The sequence below is a fragment of the Ambystoma mexicanum genome, chromosome 8 (genome assembly GCF_040938575.1).
Source record: "Ambystoma mexicanum isolate Mex_15411 chromosome 8, UKY_AmexF1_1, whole genome shotgun sequence".
In the NCBI taxonomy this organism is placed as follows: domain Eukaryota; kingdom Metazoa; phylum Chordata; class Amphibia; order Caudata; family Ambystomatidae; genus Ambystoma; species Ambystoma mexicanum.
Genome location: NC_090929.1, coordinates 715,613,614 through 715,638,259, shown reverse-complemented (window position 1 = coordinate 715,638,259; position 24,646 = coordinate 715,613,614). Strand labels below are relative to the sequence as shown.

General features: G+C 44.8%; 1 protein-coding gene across 1 annotated transcript in view; it reads left to right on the top strand.

Annotated features, from left to right (window-relative positions):
- The window catches only part of MICU1 (mitochondrial calcium uptake 1), a 970,699-nt gene that overhangs the window by 627,240 nt on the left and 318,813 nt on the right, over nt 1-24,646 (top strand).

Here is a 24,646-nt window from a genome sequence, read left to right as displayed (position 1 = left end):
TAGAATACGATTAGTTCCTCAATTGTCTCAACCTTGCCAGACAGTGAACACATGCTGATAACTCCCCTTTCCCACTATTTTGAGTTGAAGGGCACTAATCCTTTCATCTTTGTGAACCGGGATGACCATTGTGTGGTCTACATAGCTCTATCGCTAGTTTGCAGCTTGTCTACAAGCTGTCCATTCTGCATAGAACACCCTGCAGTAGCCACAGATACCTGCTATCAGCTACTATCTGTTTGATTATTTAAAGCAAGACCGAAACAGACTGTGCTTGCAGTTCTTGGGTGACGTGTGTAGTCTCGTATTTTATCAAAACCAAGTGGTTGTGAGGCATGTTTTCACCTGGCTTTATATCCGCTCATATGATGGCCCTAAATTCGTCTTGAATAATCGCACTGCCCACGCGCCACCAGATTGGAGCAAGAAATGCATTTTACCTGCTACTCCTGCACTCCGGCTATATGGTCTTCGACTTGAATTTTGAGATTCTTTCTGGAAGCAATGTAGGAGGGTTCTTCCTGAAGGTGCATGGGTGGATTGTTCCAGAGCGCAGGTGTACGGACTGGGAAGCTGGTACCCCCTGCTTTGGCCCAAGTGAACTTTGGGGTGGTGAGTCGATGACTGTAGGCCTCCCTGGTGGGTCTCCTTGAGGTGTGCTTTTTGATACTGGCCATCAGATAGCCAGGGACATTGTTCGCAAGATAGCAGTGGGTGAGGGATAGGATTTTGAAGGTGATTCTATCCTTTGCTGGCAGCCAGTGGGCCGTTCTCCTGGCCTCTTAGATGTGTTCCCGTTTGCCAATGTTTAAGGCAGCTCTTAGGGCATTGTTCTGGCTGGTTTGAAGCGTGCAGAGGTTCTTTTCTGAGGTGCTGCCGAGCGAGGAGTTGCCGTAGTCTAATTTGGAACATATAAGTGCTCGTGCAACTTCTAGACGATTTGTGGTGGACAAAAAAGGTTTGCTAGCGTTAATTAGTTTAATCACATAGCCTGAGGTTGAAGCCATGTGGTTGAATTGGCAAGGCATGGAGAGCGATGAGTCAAGGGAGACACCTAGAGTCTTAACTGAGGGTGCTAATGGGATCTTGTGGCCATCAATATCTAAGGAGGTCCTTAGGGAGATTCCTCAGACAGGCAGAGGGCCCAACAATTAGCAGCTCTGAGGCAAAGACGGTGAGCTGCAATCCAGGTTTGAATGGATTTGTTAACCTCGTTGATCCTTGGGGAGTCTTTCAGTTAGTCCCCGGAGAGTGGGATGTAATTTTGGGTCTCATCAGCGTAATTGGTATCCAAGATAAGCAGGATGTCAAGGTGGTCGAACAGGGGCTTGGTGTAGACCATATAAAGGGTGGGTGAGACACAGGAGCCTTGGGGAACTCCACAGGAGTTTGGTGGAGGAGAGGCAGTAGCCTTGCCTGCAAATACTCTGGAGGATCTGCAGGAGAGGAAGGAAGTGATCCAATTAGTGGCCTCTGGGGAGAAATGGGCGATGGATGTGAGCGCTTTGTAGAGGATCTTGTGGTCAACGAGGTCAAAGGCTGCGGAGAGGTCAAGGAGAAGCAGTCTGGCGTTTGCATAGTCCAGCTATGTTTTTAAGTTGAGGAGGGCTGTTTCTGTACCACGCGGTTTTAGGTAAGTTACCTTGTCCATGATTTTGAGGAGAAAAGGGACGGTGGTGATGGGGTGGTAGTTAGTATGGATGATGGGATCGAGGGTAAGTTTTAAGAGTAGCAGTGTGATCCAGACTCCCTGAGTGAGAGGGGTACAGAGCAGGATGAGAAAGATGTGTTGATAATATTGGCTATCAACGGGAGTAGAGGCTGAATACAATATTTGACCAGCAAGGCTGAGAGAGCGCCACCCTTGAAGTGGGAGGGTTTATGGCCAGAGATGATGATGGCGAGGGAGGTTACATCGGTGGGCTGGAATGTGAAGGGTGAATGTCGATCTGGGTAGGTCCCGGCTGGAAGACTGCTGTGGGGATGGAGGCTTGTTTGGTGAGAATTCTGGATTGAAGTAGTGTGATTTTGCTTGTGAGGGTGTCTTGAAGCTTGTGACACCAGTCGTCGTTGGCAATGGCATCTGGGGCAGGGGAGTTTCACGTTCATGGAGAATGGTGAAGAGTTCTCGGGAACTTGAGGCAGCGTTGGTAATTCTGATGTTGTATATGGAAGCTTTGGAGGTGAGGATCAGCTGTTTGTAATGTTGTGAGACTGAAGAGAGGTGGTTCTTGGTTGATGGGGGTAGCGGATTTGAGCCAGATGATTTCTGCAGCGCGTTTGGCTGCGTAATTCTGGGGTAAACCAGAAAGTTTGATGAGTGAGATTAGAGCACTTCTTGGCTTTGAGGGGGCGCAAGGGTGTTGGCAGCATTGCAGAGCAAGGTGTTGTAGTGATTGACAAAGGCGCAGGGGTCAGATGTGGCAGGGAGGGGTGTGTTGAGGAGGGGGATGATGTTGGAGCTAGTTGGGTTGCGAGAGCTGCAGCACATAGTAAAGTTGTTGGCGGGGATGGGTTTGATTGGCTTGCTAATGGCTGGGTCGGAGAATGAGGTGGTGTGGTGGTCCAACCAAGGGCATGGGGTATTAGATGTGATGGTTATGTTGCAGTTGTGATCTAACAGCCAATCTAGTGTGCAGCCGTGGGTATGTGTGGGATCTGTGATGAGTTGGGTGAAGCCAAAGGCTGTTGGGGAGTTGGCTATGGTTGTGGCGTTTGAGTCGGTGGCGTCGTTAAAGCTTAGATTGAAGTCGCCCAATAGAATCAGTTGAGAGGCGGATTTGAGGTTGGAGAAGAGGAGTTGGGTGAGGTCATCTTCGAATGATGAGATTTGGCTGGGTGGATGGTATATGAGATGTATGTTGATTGTGTTGTTAGGCGAGCATCTAAGTTTGGCAGATAGGACTTCACAGTGAGAGAACAGGCCCGTGGGGGAGGTTTGTAATGGGAGAGTGTCCCAGTACATGAGAGGTGCTCCGCTGCCTTTCTTATAAGGCCTGTCGCAGCAGAGGGTGGCATAACCAGTAGGGATGGCGATGGAGAGCGTTGGGCCTGCTGAGGCGGAGAGCCAGGTCTCGGTGAGTGCTAGGATGTCGAGATCTTTAAAAGAGATGACGTCTAAAATGTCTTGTGGGTGGGCAGCCATGTACCTGATATTAAGGAGGGTGCAGCGCAGGGGAAGGCTGTGCGGTGTGGTGGTGTTTGGGATAGTGTGTGAGGTTGCTGGTGTCGAGAGATAAGATTGGTAGGGCACAGGGCAGGTAACAGGAGTCTGAAATGTGGTGGGCTGGTGCTGATTTGTGTTGGGGGTAGTGAATCTGTGTTCCATGCACTGACGGATGGTGGTCTAAAGGCGGGGGTCTGTGCAGAGGTGAGCTGGTGCTGAGAAACGCATGGAGAGGAAGTCCTGAGTTCTAGGCGAGAGTTCCGGACTCTGATGGGAGCAGGGTGTGAGTTGTGTTGTTGAGGCATGGGTAGGTTAGCGTGGGCATGCGGATGCTTGTGCAGGGCAGCGGGGCTAGCGGGTGGTATGGTGACTGTGGGTAGAGGCTGTATGGACTGTGATCTGACCTTCTTGGGAATCGGGGAGGGGGTGAGGCAACGTCGCTGGATGTGCAGCTTGGTGGTGGCTCATGGTTTGTCAGTGGTGGTGATGGGAAGCACAGGGTGCTGCTTGTGGGGGTGAAGATAGTTAGGGTTTGAGAACATGGGGGTCAGCTACGCAGTGGGAGCTGGCTGGGCGCACGCTTCCTGTAAAGCAGGCAGGAAGATGGTAGGTGCTGGCTGGGTGCACGCTTCCTGTACAGCAGGCAGGAAGAGGGTAGGTGCAGGGAATTTGTGCGCATCGGCGCATATGGGTGCTGTAGGTGTGACTTGTGGTCGGCAGTGCGTTGGCTGGGCCGGATCGAGTGTGAAGGGAGGTACGAAGGTTGTGGGGGGGATGGGAGGTTAAGGCTGTTGTAGGCCAGTATGCGTACATGAAAAAGAGTATTGGGAGTATCAGCTGATGCGATGGCGCCGGATAGGGGGCATACGAGGCAATCAGAGCAGTGATCAGATCTGTGCGGTGATGATGGCCAGGCAAGGGCCGTATTCGGGTTGGTCTGGCTCTCTAGGAGACTAGCGTCAGAATTGATATTGGAGGGGGGCGAGACCTAAACGGGAGGAGCAGAGGAGAGATGTGAGCGGCACACAGGTGGATGGGGGGAACACAACAAGCGGCAGCGAAGTGCAATTGCATATACTGTTGGCTTACCTCTGTTGGTTTGTGCAGCGAGACGGGAACGGTCACGGTGCCTTGTAGCGGGCTCCTTTGGCAAGCAGTGGAGAGCTGCAGAGAGGGATGTCAGCCTTTTCTCACTGCCTTTGCTTCTTGGCTTCGCCAATTCAAGGTTTTCTTAGACCTTGTCAACTCTTGCCTGCAAGTCTGAGGTTGCCCCAGTTAGGCCAGTCTTTATTGAACGAACCTCCTCTAGAAGCAGTCGTATGTCTTCCTTTCTGGAACCCTCTTTGTCACCTCCCGATATGGGCTGGGTGTTCACCATATGTGCCATTGCGGCCACGGCTGTGTCTCTGCAGAAACTATGTAGTAGTGTGGCCATACTAGGGTGCGGTAACTGATGATATCTGCCTTCGGCCCCCACTGGGTCACGTTCTGGGGGGGGGGGGACCCCGAGTGCCGTCAGTACTTGACTCTGCTGCTGCATATGCTCCTCCCTGTCCCGATAAGTGTGCCAGCGTGTGGATTAGGGATGTGGGCAGAATCTGTCTGTGGATGGGCCACAGGCCATCGTGCTTTCCTTCTAGCCCTTCTACCTATCAAGCTAAGCCCTTGCGGATGCACCCATAAGCCTAGCTCGGCATGGGCCCTCTCAGGGTCTTCTCGCCTAGCTGCTGACCTCTCGCTGAATAGGTACGTTCTTTGATCCCTCCCTGAGAGCACTTGTGGGTTTTCTGGGATTGGGCCGATGATGTCTGGGCCCTCACTGCTCCCTGTTCTGTTCAGCATCATCCGCTGAGTCGGTAGTATGTGCTGTTGAACATTGACTTGTCCCCTGATCTGCCTAATCCACCTGTTGCCTAAAAAGGGAAATCGCACTAACCCTCTGGACTACAGATAACTGGCAATGCAAGATATAGCCAGAAAATATTTTCTGCCATTCTTCTGACAAAGTTATCTCGATGGGCAGCAGATAAAGGATTGCTCGCCCCCTTCCAAATGGATTTCGGAAAGGTTGCAATAGCCTTCACAATTTAAGAGCACTCCATTATGTTATGGAAGCATAACTAAAGACATGGGGTATAGTTCTTGCTTATTATTTTTTACTACCGCCCTATACTCTGACGCTGTTGTACTGGGGCATACTAACCAGGAAGGTGCATGGTCGAGGAACATTATGACCAACATGGTCTAAAGCAGGGATGTGTGCTGGCCTCAATCCTTTACAACTTGTGTGTGGCAGATTTGGGTTCTACTATTGCAGCAGCACAAAACTTTCCACCCAGCATTGCCGGCATCCCAGTTCTTGGCTGGGATATGCCAATGATACGGATCTTATGGACCTTACCCCGATTGAGCTGCAACACTCTTTAGAAACCCTGCCATCTTATGCCACTAAAAACCATTTAAAGGTACATATTGCCAAAACAAAAGTATTGGTTTTTGGCAGCATACAAAAGGCGATACATTTCGATGGCAATTGAATGGTGCATTTTTACAGAATGTGAAGCAATCTATATATATATCTAGCTTTCCCTTCTGGACCCCCCCGCACCCCCACGCTGATCTTTATGGAGAGTATATACATCCCAAAGTCCTCAAGAAATTGCTTTATTTTAAGAAATGTATTAAAAAGAAGGGTGTTAGCACCATTGAGGGCTTGATTTTGATCTACCAGACCTGGGATCCTATATGGTATGGCAATTTTACTTGAAGTAGAAATATCTTGGACTGTCAGACTTGAAGGCAAGATATTGCGATCTATCTTGGGAGTTTCAGCCACAGTATTAGTTGAGGCTCTTCAACGTAAACTGGATGTTTCCTCCGATCGCTCCTTGTGGCTACTACAATGGTGCAGTCTTTAGTATAAAAAAATACATATCTCCCTGGTATGGGATCATTGTTTTACCAACCATTATCTGAAGGAATTATCTAACACTTTTTCATCTGAATTATGCTGTACGGTGCTTAACCATTTTATTAATTTAAAAATTGATTCTGAGGTAATGTTGTTAAAGCTTAATTTTCTAAAAATGTAAAGAAGAAAACGAGAATTTTCGTATATGGTAACCAATCTCGACCTGTTAGCAAAAAAGAGAATGTATGTTATGTTTAGCACATAGGCCTCTAAATTATGTCGCCCAAAATCTAGTCTGATGAAATTACGTTAATTTCAACTTCGTTGTTTTCTTATTTGCCTACGACTAAACATTCTACCTTGTAGAGAGCATGCAGGCAGGTAGTTGAGGTTACCCGGGCACAGCGGATCTGCCGTTTCTGTAACAACTGTTTAGATGGCACCTCATCTGCTTACAAGTTGCACTAGTTTACAGCTTTACTATGCGAGGGGCTACTCCCAGTTACCTAACTAATATGGATCTCATTACAGCTGATCAGTTCTGGAGCAGCATCATAGAGACAGTGTCTATTGTGATTTCAGCCTCAGCCTACCATGTCTGGAAGTTGCTTCGAAATTGATTGCCCTATCCTGATGGTTTATTTTATTGGGAAAGTTTTAACAACAATAGCTCTCATAATCTAATGTTTTATATTGTGCTCAGATCGTTCAGCAATATTAACTTAGGAAGAGATATGTGATAACATTGTTGTTTTTGATATGACTGGAAAATGTATGCATTTATACCTTGCTTTTATACCTTTATTGGAATTTACTGTATAATGTATATATTTTGTGTACTGCTCAATGTTCTTAAGATGGAACCAATGCACAATAAAAATAAATAGGAATAGATCTGCACTTGGAAAATAGAACTTCTTGCGAGGTCTAGCAAAGTTATTTGCGGAATTAACTGATATCTAACAGACGTGGCAAGGTCCTTGTCCCTTTGTTCTGGAACGGCCTCAAGGATGCCTCTTTGGGGCACCGAAGGTCCTCAACAAATGCAACACCAATTTTTAGGCATACACTTTGTTTACGGATCATACATCGCAGACTTGTACAGGTGTGCAGACCTGCGAGAAAAGTCTAAAAGCTCACAGGAAACAGTCGGGAACATTTAAAAATGCTGTGAAAACAGATTAAATCCAATAAAAACAAAGCTAGACCCTTTAAGTCTCCAACAGTGCATTTCCCAATGCATTTTCATGATGCCCCCCTCACACGTGTGTCAGTATAAAAAACATTTTTACACTCGATGTGCCGATACATTATCATGCACACTGTACTGATATATGCCAGTATTCCTGTAAAAGAACATACACGTTCACCTTGCGCATAACACCAATATTCCCTCCTGTTGGCTTGCCATGAAATGGTTCTACGTTATTTCGCCGCAGTATTTTTCATCGCCGTTTTTTTTTCTTCGAAAAACTCATCGTTTTTTTTTTCCCCTTAAACCCACAACCATATATTTAATTTTTTTAACTCCCCCCAAAAAAAAACGATGAGTTTTTTTTCCAAATAAAAAAGGCGATGAAAAAACATGCGATGAAAAATACTGCGGTGAAATGCGTGTATACCGTATTGCCCTACACCAATGCCTCCTCGAAACACAAGCCTACACACACACACACACACGCCCATACAGCCTCTTGCAATCATTGACGATTGACAGAAGCTGTATTTGGACATGACCCAAGGATCAAAATTAAGATTGTATAAGCATGAGCTAAAAGTAGCTCCTTGGTATCCAGCATTAGCCAGGGACCAGGAACTGCCAATGGGAACAAGGAGCTAGTACATGGCCTTTCACAAATCTAACTTCCACATAAGATGGAAACATATCATGTCCGTTATTTATTACTACATATGCTTTAAATGTCATATAGATGTGTCCTTATGTATATTTATAGATTGCACAGAGTTAAATTTACATAGGTGTGTTTGTTAGGCATCAGTTGGCCTGAGGAGCCAAAAGTAGCTCCTGGTAGCTGTTGGTTACAAGCGAACCAGGCTATAAGAAGGAGCTAAATAGCTCCCCTTAATTTCGAACCCTGTGACTGTTTGTGTGCATTTATGTGTATCTGCCGGAGTCAAGTGTTTTGCTACGTGCCCTGTGAATGATTCATTCACACTGCACCCAGTAAAGCACTTCACTTACGCAAATATGCACATTCATATAGAGACATGCATACAAGCAGTCACGCACCCATACAACCTCTCTCAATTATACATATGACACCCATCAGAAAACTTCACTCACACAGATACTCTGTCACTCACATGCACGCATGCTTTAAAATTAGTCTCTCCCACACACACACATACATACTTTTTAAAAATGTATTTCACATTTGTATACCGTTCCCAGCCCGGGGGTATCTGTGCGTTAAGTGGAGCAGTGTCATGGTATAGAATCAGAATGGACAGCGTTATGTACAATTCCATAAATAGCAACTGTCTGGTGGCTGGTTACATAGGAGCCTGTCCAGACCCCAAAGTGCCAACGGTTACATGAGAGCATAGGTATAGTAACCATTACAGTGAGTGTGTTATAGGTCTTGTGTAAAGAGTCATGCTTTGGGATGTTTTCAGAAGGACCAGATCGAGGTCTCTGATCTTAGAGTGAGTCGGAGTGCATTCCATAGTTTGGTTGCTACCACTGGGAAGCTGTGGCTCCCAGATTTTTTTAAGTTTGAGTCTGGGAACAGAGAGGAATTGGGCGTGGGCCTACCTGGGCGGTCTGTTGGTTTGTGATTTGTAAAATGTGTTTGAGAGGTAAGGTGGGGCTGTTTTTGCAAGGAATGTGTGTTCGTGGGTTTTAACCACAATGCGGTCACGAACCGGCAGCCAATGAGCTGCCAGTCTGGTCGGAGAGATGTGTTCTTTTTTGGGTATGTTCAAGACTGATCTTGGGGCATTGTCCTGTATTATTTCGAGTTTTTTGATGATGTGATTATTAGAACCTGTAAAGAGTGAGTTGCAATAGTCGATTTTAGATGGAATCAATGTCCTGGCTAGCATGAGGCAGCTCTTGGAGGTGGGAAATAGTCTGCAAGCGTTGATGAGTTTTGTCGTGTATGCTGCCACAGAAGCGATTGCATTCACATATTGTGTTAGTGACAGTGAGGAGTCTAGGTAGACCCCAAGGGTTTTTACCTCTTTGGAAACCACAATAGTGTTGCTGTCTATGTATGATGAAGGATTTGCAGTCATTGTGTATTTTATTTAATCGTGGTTGAGTGCCTACAAGGAGGAGCTCTGCTGTCTCGTCATTTAAGCATAAGCAGTGTTGGGCCATCCAGGCATGGATGATTAGGTATGTTTTATTCAAAGTATCGGTGTCAGCAGTGTATTTGCCAGTGAAGGGGAGGAGTATTTGGGTGACGTCCGGGTAATTAGTGTAGGAGATACCATGCTCATAAATCACAATAACATATACAAAAAAAAGTATTTTAAAAACTCACGAGTTCGGGCTGTGGCAGTGATTTTTTTTTTTTATTAATTTTTTTTCTCTACGGCCCAGGCTTTCCCCTTTTCCTGCAACGTGATGATGTTGGAGGAAAAGGGTGAGGAGATACCCTCCCCGCCTCCTCCTGCCAATCTTCTGTCAGCAGAGGGCAGGGTCAGCATTCTGACCCCGGACTAATAGAAGTGAAGTCAATAGTACAGGTACATTTGATATAGCTACCTTTTTGTATCTAAACTTTATCTGGATTTTACGGATGTATTGTGCGATCTTATATTTTAGTTTGATATTACGTATTTCCAAAATTGCACAATAAAGATTAATAGTTTCTGAAAGGAGACTAATTGCCTATTTGAAATTGTGCCCAGACACAATTGGTAGGGACTAAATAGGAGAGTCATTACATCCTGCAAGCTGAACTCATAGCTCCCTGATATATTTCATAAGAGGCTGAAAGAATTTATGCATTCTGGGAATTGAAGTTCTACTTTCCAGACACACTAGATAAATAGACTCAAAGGAGAAGCATAGAATACAAAATATATAAGAGCAACCACTGTGGAAACCCAAAATACAAAGGTTAGAGTTCTGGGTAACCTGAAATGATTGATTTGAATACAGGTAAACTGTTCATGATGGCTTAATTTTCAGGAAATGTACATATTCCGTACAGGGTAAAAGACCTGAAATCTGCTGAATTGCATGTGTCTTCAAGCAAGGTCAGTGCTAGGCTTGTTACCACTCATAACTATTGTAATTCCTGGCAAAGGGTAAAATAAACTTCTGGTAATGTGTATTCGCTGATGATAACTTGGTTGAAACACTACCATACGTTTTGAATGGCCACAAAGCTCACAGTGCAGAATGTCTGAAGCCTGTGTTACTGAAACAAAAATGAGAAACCTCAAATCTGCAATGAAGATCAACCCAAATAATCTTCTCCTTTCCATCCTTCACCTCTCCTACATCACGTTGCTTATCTGGCACTCTCTCTGACGTGCTTCAGAGGAAGGCTCATCAGTGGCTCCTGCTCCATTAATCCAAAACAAGTAATCTGTCACCCTGACTTCTGTCCTGCCACTCCTTCATTCCCTCTCCTCCTAATCTTCTTAGCATTTTACCAAAGCTTGAACTTTACGGTCTGCTTCGACAATGACTTCTAACTTCTGGCGATAATTACCTACACATCCACGACTCCCATGATGAACTTCTTAAACATCCACAAAATACACCCACACTTTTCTTACTCATCCAAAACCTTAATCTGTTCTATTGTGTGTTTTCATGCAGTGCCTTTGCCCTGCTCAAAGCCCTACCTCTTTACTCCTTTTGCTGGTACCGACAAAGTACTGAACTTTGCTATTCAAACCCTCTACAACTGCCACTATCCCCACACTTCCGTCTCCAGCCCTCATGCAGACTGCCAGCCTATATGCTATCGATCATATTCCTGCTTCTAATCTTCAACATTTTTCATGGATGCTTTCCCATTCCCTATGTACCCCCTATCTGACCAACTTAAGACCCCACTACTCCTTCCTTTGCGCTGTTTGGTCTCAAGTGTGTCTCATCTGTCCCCTGTGCTCCCTGCACTGCCTCCTGTTTTCGCTCCTTCAAACTATTGCCTGTAAGTGATTTCAATCCGGCACACACCTAAGTCACGCCCAGCATGTAATGCACAATTGAAACCCTTATTTATTTGTATGTATAAGTTCAATATTCTGAATGATATACCACTATCACCCCTTCTCCTGGAACCTCCTCCGCCCCTCCACCCCCCCCGGTCACACTGAACCAGGAATCAGGCTAGTTTGCAAAGGTAAATATTTATTTATGTATTTAGAATTTAATTACAATATATTTTAATAGGTAATCAACAATCACCAATGGGGTGACAGAAAACTGAATTGTATCTTTAATACACTAGGAATCAAGGAATGAGCATAACACAAATGCAGCACAGAAAATAATACTTTTGTGTTGGTTTGGTAAAGATGGCACTATGGTTAAGGGTTCCCCCTGCAACACCCCTCAACCCACCAGTAGTCCATTAAATAGATGCGAGGAGAGAGCAGGTATTCAGGAATAGCACAAATCAAACAGAATATCACTCCCACCTTCCCCTTCAAACACAAGAGAAAAACGGAATTGACTTTTCAGCTGTCAGTATGGCTTGAAATTGTCTTTGGAATTCACTGAGCAAAAACACAAAATGTGGTCAAAAATACATAAATTATCATAAATTCCTATGGGAGCCACTTTGAACAGTTGCACACGATCACAAACAATGATTTACTCCAAAGAAAACATTTGCAATCTTAAAGTCCAAGTGGAAGCAGTTTAAAGCTAATTCACACGTGTACAAATCTTTCAGAATTTCAATTTGCGGCAAACTTTTCCTTACGCGATATTTGCTATAACGGGTGAATCGCACTGTTTTGCACTGCGGTTTTGGTTTCTATGGATAGCTAAGGGTGTTCGGTACAAGTAGGAGTTGAGATTTCGATTCTATCATAAAGACTGATGGAGTTATACAGGTTTTAGTAAAGGTCGTTTTCATAAATTGGGTTTTCGTATGCTATACTAAAGACTACCAAAAAGGAGAATGCCACACAGGAAGGTCATTCACGGCCGCTCATAACAGTTCATGTGTGATACTCTAGTTTCCATTTGGTTTGGGAGTTACTTAATCAATAAGAAGTTAGGGTTTAGGAACACATGTGTCCAGGAACAGGCCCCTCCTTTGGGAGTCCTTTTCAGGAGCAGTTTACAACCCCCTTCACACCTCAGTTTCCTGGGCTGAAGCTCTGCCATTGTTTATTCTCTTTCTGTAGACAAAAGTCTGGGCTAACCCAAAATTAGCATCTCCCAGTGAGTTTCTGCTGAGAGGATTTTCCCTCCCCCTTGCGAGTAATCTGATTTTCCAGTTCTTGCAGCTCAGGCAGGCTAATTTATTCTTAATGAAAATCCAGCAAAACCAAATTTATTGCATGAAATCACATAAATACATTACTTTCTTAGCTTTCAATCTGTGGGATCAAAAACACAACTAAGATCTGTATTCCTTTTAGCAACAATCCATTTTATGTTTGCTAATCCAGCAGACTTTTAGTTTAATACTTTTAAGTTTCATCAGGGGCTCCTCTGACAGCTGTCATCCACAGGCAGGCCAAGGTACTGCACACAGATTTTGACCGGGGCTGTCAGTTTACAGACAATCAGTTTTTTCTGAAGAAATGTTTTGCTCTTCACATTTAGGACTTTGTATGTTCGCAATGCTCCATAAGATTACACGAATGTTAGTGCCGAGCAAGATTTTGGATGTTGAGGAGTGTTGTGTTATAGGCATTTTGGAGATTTTAGCACCAAAGCAAATGTCATATGTAGGCACATTTTGGAGTTTTAATTGCAAAGCGCTGCTTCTCTTTCTGCACTCTGTTTGCTGGTCATGGAGCCCACGGGCACATGTTTCTGCAGTGTGTGCTCTCTCCCACCACACATGCACCATGGGTGGCAGGTTGTGCATCCATTCTTTTGTGTGTTGCAGGACACGGTTTTTGTAGGTTTTTGGCACACACAAGGGTTTTGCCGCCATTGTTGCAGTTTCTTTCACCACAACTAGCAGAGTGATGCCGTATAGCACAGCAAAGTGGGTCAATACATCCCACATGCCCCCTTTGCTCTAGAAATCCCTTCCCCCAGAAGTCAGTAACATTTGCACTGTGCAGAGTTTGGAATCCATCTTAAAACAACATCTCTAACTGGAAGATGTTTATAATTCTGCTCCCTCCTGACTCCCTGGCCAAATCTCCCTCTTTGTATATCTTTGAATATTGCTTGATTCCTGCAAATAGTCAATGATCTCTCAATCTGTAGCATCAGCAGTTTAAGTACTTCTTGTTCTCCTCTTTTCACTGGTTCCCTTGCCATCACATTTGTGTACCCACTACCAAAGTAAAGCATTCTCATGGGAATGTTCTGTATTGACTGGCTACTTTAATAAAGATTTCCTTTTCCTAGTCTCTTGGTACAAAATGCTCAATTACAGATTGTACAATCAAGTGGCCCCAATGATTTGTAAGTCTTGACGTGTTCATTTTTGATAGGGCTAGTCCCGGTGTTGACAATGTTCTTGAAGCCTCAACATAAATTCTGTTGTTCATTAAGTTATGGAGGTTTGTGTTTGATCTATCTGGGAGATGGCTTATACAGTTGTCAGTGGAGTTAAGGGATGTAGTGTTTGCTGTTATTAATGTTCAGGAATATTTTTTAAATTCTAGTTTAGTTTAGACTGTTATTAGGTGGGCATGTATTGATGCCAATTGGGATTGACATAAACCACAAAACTCCCTGATTTAACACCTGGGAATCATCTGTTTAGGCTGTGTTTTCCAATGACCATACTTATTTGCGTGAAGGTCTAGGTAGGGGGAGTACACCTGCGCCTATTGGTTCAGTTCCAGGGAAGTGGCAATACTTAAGCAATCCCTAAAACCATCCTAATTATGGTGAAGCGAACCAGAGTCACTGCGCAGGATATTGTGAGAGGCAATTTTACGCTCACCTGATTTCCCCGGGGGAGTCTGGAAGGCTCTGAGATCTGGAACCCTGGATGCGTAGTTGCCCAGTGCTGAAGAATGAATCTGCAATTACAGAAGGGAGGATTTGTGATAACTGTCTCTAATGGGTGAATCTCCCACCTCCTTCTGACCGATTCCCTTTCCACTGGGTTCTTTTCTCACATTAGTTATTTGTAGGGTGAGCTATCCGTCCTGCGTTTCTTGTGCCGGGGCGCTTGACATTTGTTGGCGAGCTGCATGAGTTGCTTCACTGGTGCAGTACGCCTTCCTTGGGCCCAGGCCTGCTGTGACCCCGAATCTGCTGGTAGGCAGGTAGGTTTGTGAATTGTAAGTCTTTGTTCTGTTTATGGTGGGAATTCGTTAATGTCGATCTCCTTTTCAGGTGCGAAGGTCTTGATGCTGGTGTGCCGGATGGAGAGGCACGTTTTCTAGGTAAGAGAAAGCACGAAGCGCAGCGCCTTTATTGTCTTTTAAAGCTAACATGTGTTTTCTTCTTCTTCTCCTCACTGGCCGCTGTGGTGCTGCGAGTGGATGAGAGCGCGATGAAAAACAGGCCCCGGAATCTGTTAAGGTAAGTACAGCGCTGTGCGGTTGCTAAATATTGAAAGCGAACCTGGATATGTCTCTTTTGCTTTGCAGATGTTGCTGTGGTGCTCCGGATGGAAGCATGGCGTAGCGCGATGGAATTCGGGTGAGACTAATGGAATTCGATGTTTTGGAAGCGCGCGTTCTAATATTGTTTTTTCCTTTCTCGTTCTTGAAGGTTGCAATGTTCGAACAGCAGCTGTGGTAGCGGTTAACCAGAAGTCCTCAAGCTAGTACTCACAGGTGAGTGATGTTTCTTCTTCTCTCAGTTTCCACAGATTGCAGCCCAGTTGAGATGCTGACTGCTGGATGGTGTTTTCTCAGGTAAAACAGAATAATCTTGTTCTTGCAGGATTACACGAAGATGCTGAAGACCAGGAGCTGGACACGGTGAGCGTCACGCTGCTGGTTGCAGAATAACACGAAGCGTGTTCTGTAGTCAGGGTGTGGTTTATATAGCCCAGGGAAAGTAGTTCTAGGCCTGCCACACCCAAAACACTAGACCGCATGGCTTGGAACTAGATTGGGTGGGTGCTTCCATGTTGGATTTAAAGGCCCGTGTACATAAATGGGACCTAGTTTGAACAGCCCTTCCTTCCTACATATGAGCCTGGTGCCAAAGGCGCAAGGACTGGCTCCAGGAGCCCTTTTGCAGTGGTTTTAAGGCCCTCAGGGTTCTGGTGGGAGCCTGCTAGTGGCACAACTTGTGCCCCCTCACAGTGGCCATGACAGGCAAGCCCACTGGCAGCCAATGAGGGATTCTGTGATAAGACTTGCTGGGGTGAGAGGTGCTGCAAAAGAAGTTCATATTCAAACCTCTGGACATCCACTTTAGTGAGACATTTGCTGCAACTGCCCGAGGCTGATGGGAAGCCACTGGTGCCCACAAGTTATGAGAAGGATGCAGGGATCTGTGTAAAGTGTGAGGTGCATGCATTTTAGGCATGACACATTTGAGCTGGAGCTAGCAAATGGACATTAGGCAAGACCTCTAAACTGACAAGGAAGAACAGTGCCATGCGGATACAAGAGTACACGCAGGCATGAATGATAGAAGGAAGAATAAAGGGAGAGATGTAGAGCAGTGGAATAGTTCATGTGGATATAAAAGGTGGGATCCTCCTGGCCCTAAAGTACATACTGGACCCCAGAAAAGCACACAACAGTAGGATTGCCACTGTGTTTAAGTTATGTTACCAAGGAAAGATATATCTGAGAGAGTGACAGAGGCTGAGACCAGAATTTCAGGAGCCAAGAACAATAACCTTGACCTTTATGTCAATATAGCCGAATTAGAAAAAGTGATTATGTTTGAATAACGATGGGAAGATGCAGAGTGGTGGTCTCATCGATCAAACATTGAAGTATTTTGTCGGAGAGTAACCTTCCTGGAGGAGTGTTGATACAATTGATAAGACCTCATAAATCTTAAACAAGCTCACAGGACATTGTTATGAAGATAGCTACCTGCACCTGAGAAGGCGATAATAGCAAAGATGCTTAACTTCCGAGCTGCAGGCAGTTTTAAACACTTTACTAAATTCAACACAGAACGAAGAGCCCATGCTGAGAATCACATCAAAATATTCCTCTTCCTTTGCGGACTATACATAGCTAAGGCAGAAGAAACCTGCGAAGAAGGCAAGTTACGCAACCAGACAATGACTCCCTCCAGCTACAGTGCATGCTCCTGTAGAGGTGGAGCCAAGTACCCCCACCCAAAGCTCCGCCCCATGATGCCTATATGTTGGGAGCCAGAGTGTGAGACACGTGCAGTACCAGTGAGAGTATCTATACCGAAAAGAATCCTGGAAGTAAGATACCCATTGAGAGAGCCATATATGCACTCCCAACAATATGATGGCCATTTGAATGAAATCCTAGAAGTGTGAAAAACGAGCAAAAGATAAGATTGATGACATCATGCGAAGCAGAGCTGACTTATCCAGAGAAGAGACAAGAGGCTGAAGTTAGAGACCCAATCACCTTCCCAACAAGTATAGAATGTATCACTTTCCCAGGTTTTTGTAGTTTGCCATGTAGTTTGAAGTCAATGATAATGAGTTTTTACTGTAAATGTTGTATTTTTATATGAAATTCGTTGAGTGAGAAGATCGAGCGGATGTTCGTCGATGTTCGTTGTAACTCCCTGTTTTAGATAGTTAATATTAAAACAGACGTGCTTTGCCAACTTCCTGAGTCAGTCTGTTTATTGATGTTTGAGTATATTCTGCATCTCCATCCATCTCAAAGTATTGCTACCTCGTCTTAAAGGGCCTATTATTGGGTACACTGGTTCACGTGGTAGCAGAGGATGGTTATTGAAAGACTCATCGCTCTAGTAGGCTTTTAAGGGTTTGTTGGGGTATGTTTACTTTAACGATGAAGAGCATCACTGTTTAAGGTATATCAACGAGGAGCCATATATATATGATAAGCCCAGAATCCTACGTCAAGGACGTCTAGAAGGAATTTCTCCTAGAGTCCAAGTGGACGTACCGAGGCTACGAACGATCAAGGATGGTTAGAGGACAATTCATACTCCAATCGTAGTCCCTATTAGGGGCAGGAATATGTCACGAGGAGCATTGACAGAGATTTATGTGGGCTGGCCAGTCTCAGTTTGTCTGTTTGTATATTGTATGTTTTGTATATGGTGAGGTAGAGAAGAAACGAAAAGTAATAGATTGTGGTAAAAGACTGAAAAGTGATTATTTATTTAGTCGACTGATGATGTTCAGTGAATAAGTAGATTGAAGTAAAGTGAAACAGAGCTTTGGAGCTGCGACAATTGGTGCACGCTCATATTGTATTATTTTTCTGAAAAGTATTTATTTGTATAAAATAACGGTGAGTATTGACAGTAGATTGTGACTAGTCATGATGGAGGATGTTACTCAGCTTATACCCTTGTGCAGACAGCTGCCGAAACACACACCCAAGCTTAAACAGTACAGTGCAGAATGGGTTAAGGGCACGGCAGATAAAATGTTCATGCCATGTCCACAAGGGGATCACTGTCCAAAGCAGTTTTGCAACACATGACGACATATTTGCACGCATCGTACACTGGAAAGAAGCTAGAAAAGAGGTTAGCTAGCTTAGAGCTTTGGAAGATGTACCAGGAGGAAAGGGAAGACCCACCTCCTTAGGACTGGATGTTTAACCAGTGTAAAGAGGGGGGTGAAGAGCCTTCTGCTCCCTCCACTGCACCTGAAGTAAATGACGAAAGTTCAAAAGATGATATACTTTAAGAGAGCTTAAGGCAGCGCCAGATATAGCAACCCGATACAAGTCGCCTGCATGTAGCAGTGATGAGAGTCCCGAAAAGACTCCAGAAAGAGATGCGATCCCTGAAGTTCCACGGGACAATGAGAGAGAGGTGAACGACCAGGTATGTCCCTAAACATAGAGCGAGAGAAATAAAGAGATGGAAAGGAGAAAAAGATAAAGCTGACGAGGTAGCGCTCATAAAGAACGAATGGAGGGGCGGTCAGATATTGCTCAAACTTGATGGAAAGAGCATTGAGGAAGTTTGGCAAAAGGAAGATCAGGACGAGCAAGATAAGAAAGAGAACGAGAAAAACACTTGAAGGACGACAAAGCTAAAAGAAAGAGTAGACCAAGATGGGAACAACTATCAAGATGAATAGTTGAGGAAGCAGGAGAGAGCAGAGGAGCAAAGAAAGTATGACAATAGACAAAGAGCAGTTGAAGAAGAACGGGACAGGCTAGAAAAAAGGAGAGAAGAGGAAGAACAGTAATTAAGAGACAAAATACTGCAAAGACGTAGAGATGAAGTGCGTTTCTGCAAATGAGACAATAGAGGTAAAAAGACAGGCAGAGGAAAGGGTCAGTGAGGAAGCAAAGAAAGAGTTTGACAAAGAAATGGAAAACAAGAGAAAGCAAAGAGCACGCGACATCGATCGCATAGAGAAAGAGTTAATGGAACCTAATCCAGTAGTGGCATGGGAGGACATAGAGGAGTTCTTCCCAACGCAAGAACCAATGGCAGGACCCTGTAGGATAGATTTAGAAGATCATTTTGATATAGAAGCTACTGGAGATGGGATCGAAAAGGCCTATAAGGAGATGAGGACAAAAAGTGAATCGATTTGAGGGAATTCAGTCACGAGTCAAAGAAAGAGGTTTGTTTAACCTAGAGCATAGAGCTTTGTCTTTGGACAAACTAACGTTAAACGGAGAGTAGAAAGAGAGAAGCCACACTAGTTTGGGACAAGAGATGTCAGATGAAGACAGAGAAACCTTCTATGGGGAGGAGGGCACTAGTGCATGTGGTCTTGAGGGGTGTTCTCTGACAGAAAGGAAGTAAGATGGTCGGATCTAGACCTACCTAATCGAGGACGCCAGATCCCTGGTGCGGCCAGACCGACCTAAAGGGCGATCCCATAATGTGAGGGGGGACTCGTCACCTTATGTGAGCAGGCTAAGATCACTACAAGCAAACGGGGCATCGGTCTCAGAACACAGATGAAGACCATACAGCAACCGGACTTGACAGTTTTAATTGGGAATTTCACACGAAATTGGCACGAGCCAAGGTTTAACGGCCCCTTTGTAGTGGAGGAAGTTACTCCATCAGCAGTGAAGGTACTAGGGAGACATGCATGGATACACCTGGGAGACGTTGAAGTCTACACTGGAGAGGCCACCACACCCCCACCCCATTTGGAAGCAAGCCACGAAGAAGTTGTTCAGCACGTGCAGATTAGATCGATGACGAGGAAGAAGGACACGGAGACTGTCAAGTACACAGAGGGAAAGTGTGCACATTGGACTGTGGTTCTTCCGAGACACTCTTTGTATCTGCTAAGCAAGGAGTGAAAAAGCTATTGCTATTGAGCCACAGGAGTTTGCTGAACATGTACCCTAAGGCACTGAGATCCAGAAGGAGAAAAATGCCAAATCTCAAATTCCTTTTCGACGACTGGAAAAGGGAGCAGTTCCCCGATTACTTTCTTTCTCTTTGGGGGCACCCATGGTGGTGTCTAATGGCAACATTCATCTGATCATTTTTGCTGTTTTCCTCTTCATTCTTCGATTCTTTGTGCATATCCTGCACTGGTTGGGAGAACTAGTGACATACACGTGTTTCTGCAAGATCCTTAAAATTGGCCTATTGTGAGGATACTGCTTGCAGCTATCATCGAGCCAATCCTCCAGCTACCTGAGCACCTGACAAACTTGCCTGATTAAAGTTGTTTTTTTTCCTTCCTTAAAAGTTATTACAGGCAAAGATGGGTAACATTGATAGCAATAATAATAATGTGGCAAACAACGAGAGAACACCGCGATGTGCAAGAAACCACTGTTGCCGGGGATGGATGTACTGGTACAAATTTACACATGCATTAGACTTATCGTCATTCTTTTGGTTCACTCGATACACACTGTTTATTATGTTGGTCCAAAGAGAGCAGTGGTTCCTGTGTATCTTCTTATGCAGAATGAAGGTACAGATCTAGCAATTGTGCGAAAGCCAAGGCCCTTTGTGATCGTCTATGCACCAGTAGTATGTGTAGAGACACCAATCCTATGACTCCCCCAGTAAGAAGGAACTATGCAGACATACTTCATGAGATGATTATAAAAGCTCATGAGGCAAGAAAGAGACCTAAGAGAAGTATAAGGGAGGATGATCATGACTTGAATGATTTTCTAGACAGCACATTTGGGGAATAACATGTGGTATCAGCACATGAAAGAGGCAGGAAGGAGTACCTCGGAGGAGGAATGCGATGTGTGTGCACTCCTGCCTTATAGTATGGGAAAGTCAAAGATATTCACAGCTGTTGAAGTAGATGGCCGGACAGCACATTGTCTATCTCATATTGCACTCTGCCGAACATGAGGTCAGTTCATGGGCCGAACAGCATCTTTGGTGTGGGCAACAGAATGGACAGCCCCAGATGAAGATGATTATGTTCAAGACACAAAGACAAGAGCAAGAGCACATACCAGAAATCATGCGATAAGATATGAACAACCTGGAGTGAAAGGAGCTGGAATTAGATGGGAAGTAAACAGACGATTTGAAAGTCCAGGTACATCTGCAGAAGAAATTCGAAGATGGAAGAACAGGCCAAATACAGATTTGGGGATCCGTCCTTTCTCCAGAAGGTTGGGAGGAAGGAGTTGTTGTTTGCAGAGTGTGGGTAGTAATTGGTTGCTATAAACCAACCATTGACCTTGTGGAGAATGGATGCAAACCTTTATGGCCAAGACTTGCTAAACTACTGACGTGGGTCAAAGACAAAGGAGGGCCCTTACAGATAGTGCCCCTGCACAGTCAAAGCTGTGTTTCAGAAACAATGGCACAAGAAAAGTTGGAGAGAATCAAAATTGTGGTCGAGTCTTTGATGTACCAGGAATGAAGGACGGGACAGCAGTGATGATGGATCATTACTGGGCCTGTGGATCAAGAGCTTATATAAAGCTGCCCAGATATTGGGGAGGATGATGTTCAATAGTTAACATTCATGTTCCAGCGTTGGTGATTCCTAAAAGTGACTTGAACATTGGTGACTTTCCAAAGGCAGATGCTCACCTGAGGAAAAAGAGATCTGCTGAGCTGATAAAATCGAATGAAGAGAGAGAACTATTTTTCAGCCAAGTCAATAAAAGCTTTTGATTCCATTCCATATGAACACAGATTATTCAGTCAGACCTCATCGATATTCACAATAATATTCATGCCAAGTATCCAGACAGCAGCAAATACCAAGTGGTTACAGATAACCAGATGGGAATTGTTGCAAACGATTAACACTTCTATAAAGGGTTTCAATGCTATCAAGGAAGAGCTGAGAGCCATACGACTGACTTTTCAGAATAGATACGTCCTGGACATGATTACAGCTATGGATGGAGGTGTTTGTGCCAAAATCAGAGAATCATGTTGCACATTCATACCTTCTCATGATGATGAGAATGATACCTTGACAGAGGCCATAACGTTGCTAACTAAGTTACATGTCCAGATGATAGACGAAGTGGAAGACATTGCTGATGACAGTTGGTTTGGATCAAGTTTATCATGGGTTCCACAATGGATGGCGGACATGTTCATGTTCCTTGGAGCCCTGATAGTGATGGTTTTGCTTGGATTTTGTGTGATCAGGATAATAATCTCACAATGTAAGAAGACTGCAAATAAGGCAGTAGGAATGAAGATCATGATTGATGTTGAATCAGGATGGAAAACTAAGGAACTGACAGATGAAGACATTCGAGACTGTGAACGCCAGCGTTCAGGCACCCGAAGGAACAAAGTTCCTGTACCCAAAGATCCACAAGAAGTATGTGGGGAGATGGATCTACTGCAGTCCAAATGTCCTGGAATAAAGATGAGCATGTGAAATCCACAGGATGCATGAAAGGAGCCATAAAGATATGGGTCCCATAGAAGCATTTCTTCAGACGAGAATGTCGAGATGTGAAAGATGATGAGAGAGTGGTTGATGAATTGCCCAAAGGGGGGAGGGGTGTAGAGGTGGAGCGAAGAACCCCCACTCAAAGCTCTGCCCCCATGATGCATATATGTTGGGAGCCAGAGTGTGAGACACGTGCAGTACCAGTGAGAGTACCTATACCGAAAAGAATTCTGGAAGTAAGATACCCATTGAGGAAGCCATATATGCACTCCTGACAATATGATGGCCATTTGAATGAAATCTCAGATGAAGTGTGAAAAATTAGCAAAGGAGAAGATTGATGGATTGATGACGCCATGCGAAGCAGAGCTGACGTATCCAGAGAAGGGACAAGAGGCTGAAGAATGTAAGCATTCTGTGAAATCCTAAGTAGGAGGTTTTAAAGATGAGCAACATTTTGGGCTCGAGATGAAGGTGCTCATGCTACAGAAACGATTAAGAAAACGTCAAGTCATTTTACAATTGTACAGACGCAGTAATGCAAGTGGACAATGTATTCTTAGTCTGGCTACGTAGTGAATAGATTGCGGCAATGTGCCAACGTATATGCATAAGAATGTATAGACTATGGCTGTTTCACAACGCTCTTTAGCAGAGTTTGGCCCCAGTAAATAGACTGGCTGTTTCAGTGTGGCGCAGTTGGAACACGACTTGATACCGCAGGTAGATTCAAGAAGTGCTTGGCTGGCCCAGTACCAGGAAGTCAAGGCCACTGTGAGCTTGGATATTCATTCAGTAGCTACAAAACGTGTGAAAATAACAAACTCCTGTTTGAGGTGAGGAGCAAGAACATTGAAGACGTCGGAGGTTCATCATTTAATAGTATTTCAAATACCGAAAAGCTCTGAAACATGGTCTCTAGTCACGTGGATGGATGAAAATGGGTATCGAGTTGAACTGTATCGAAACCAAGAGACGGAGTATGCCTCTACTCCCTTTTATTCTCAGGCACAGAGAAAATTTCTAAGGCCAATGATGAAAGGGCTAATTGACTGGCAGTCCGCAAAAGTGATGATAGATGACAGGCTAATGAGGTGGGAAGCTATGGTTATGACCAGCCAACCAGCACCTGAGTGCCAGCCTGTGTGCTGCTAGCGTGTGTGGAATAGTACAGAGGGGTGCAAGGAAGCCAACCAATTGTAGAGGGACACGTAATACAGAGCCCTATAGTTTGTATAACCAATGGGACATCGTGTATTTGACGTTTGTAGTGACTTGCACTAGAGAAGGGCTTAGTTGCCCCACCTGATGATAGACCCAATCACCTTCCGAACAAGTATGGAACGTATGCCTAGATGTTCCCATTAAGCCAATCACTTTCCCAAGTAGGTTTTTGTGGTTTGCCACGTAGATTGACGTCAATGATGATGAGTTTTAAAATGTTGTATTTTTTATTAAATATGTTGAGTGAGATCGAGCGGATGTTTGTTGTTGATCGTTGTAACTCCCTGTTTTAGATAATTGTACTAAAAGAGACGTACTTTGCTAACTTCCTGAGTCAGTCCGTTTATTGATGTTTGAGTGTATTCTGCATCTCCATCCATCTCACAAAGTATTGCTACCTTGTCTTAAAGGGCCTCGTGTTGGATACACGGGTTCACCTATATCCCATTAAGTTATCAAAGTCAAACCTATGTCTTTGAGAATTAGAAGGTTGCAGAGGAAGTGTGGAGAAGATGAGAGAAGAACATTGGGAACAAGGAAGTCTGGAAAAAATGAGCACGAGAAACATCTGATGCTGCAATGGAACTCCACTGTTCCCAGAGGTGGGCTTGGGGAGGGAAAATGTGCAGGGGGGGGCAATGGGGTGTGGAACAGGTAAGGGAAGAACCAGAATTATCTGATCAATATTCTGCCTAAAAAAAAAAAACAATTAAAAGAAAGGGAGCAATGCTCACAAAACTTAATGGTGCTGAGAGGGAGATGACGAGGCAAGGGTGGAGGACGTTCCAGTGGCATCTGACTCGCTGTTGTAAAGAGGCATGTGCACATAGCAGAAGGCTCACTAGAAGCTTCAGGGTACATACAAAGTGAACAGCCAGTAGCCTCAATGCTGCACATGGAGTACAGTAGCCCCCTGCTTTAAGTGGGATGGTGCCAGGCCCCGGCAGTCTCCAAAAAGTGGGGCTGAGCCAGGGCCCTGCCGCAGCACCCCGGTCCCACCACAGCATTGGCAGTACACATCCTGCCGTGGCCGCAGCCACGACGGGAGATACGTCAGGCAAGCTGACGGAAGGGCCAGCCACAGCTGTGGCTGGCACTTCCGTCAGTCACTTTAACTGCCTCTTGTGAACCATCTCACGAGGGGTCACAAGAGGAAGCTGTTGCCCTTTTGATTTCCTGCCCCCTCCCCAGGTCCCTGAGGCGTCTTTGACCCTCGGCAAACCTGGGGACTCTGTGCTAATTTCTATGTTTATAAGAGATGGCTTGAAAAGTACA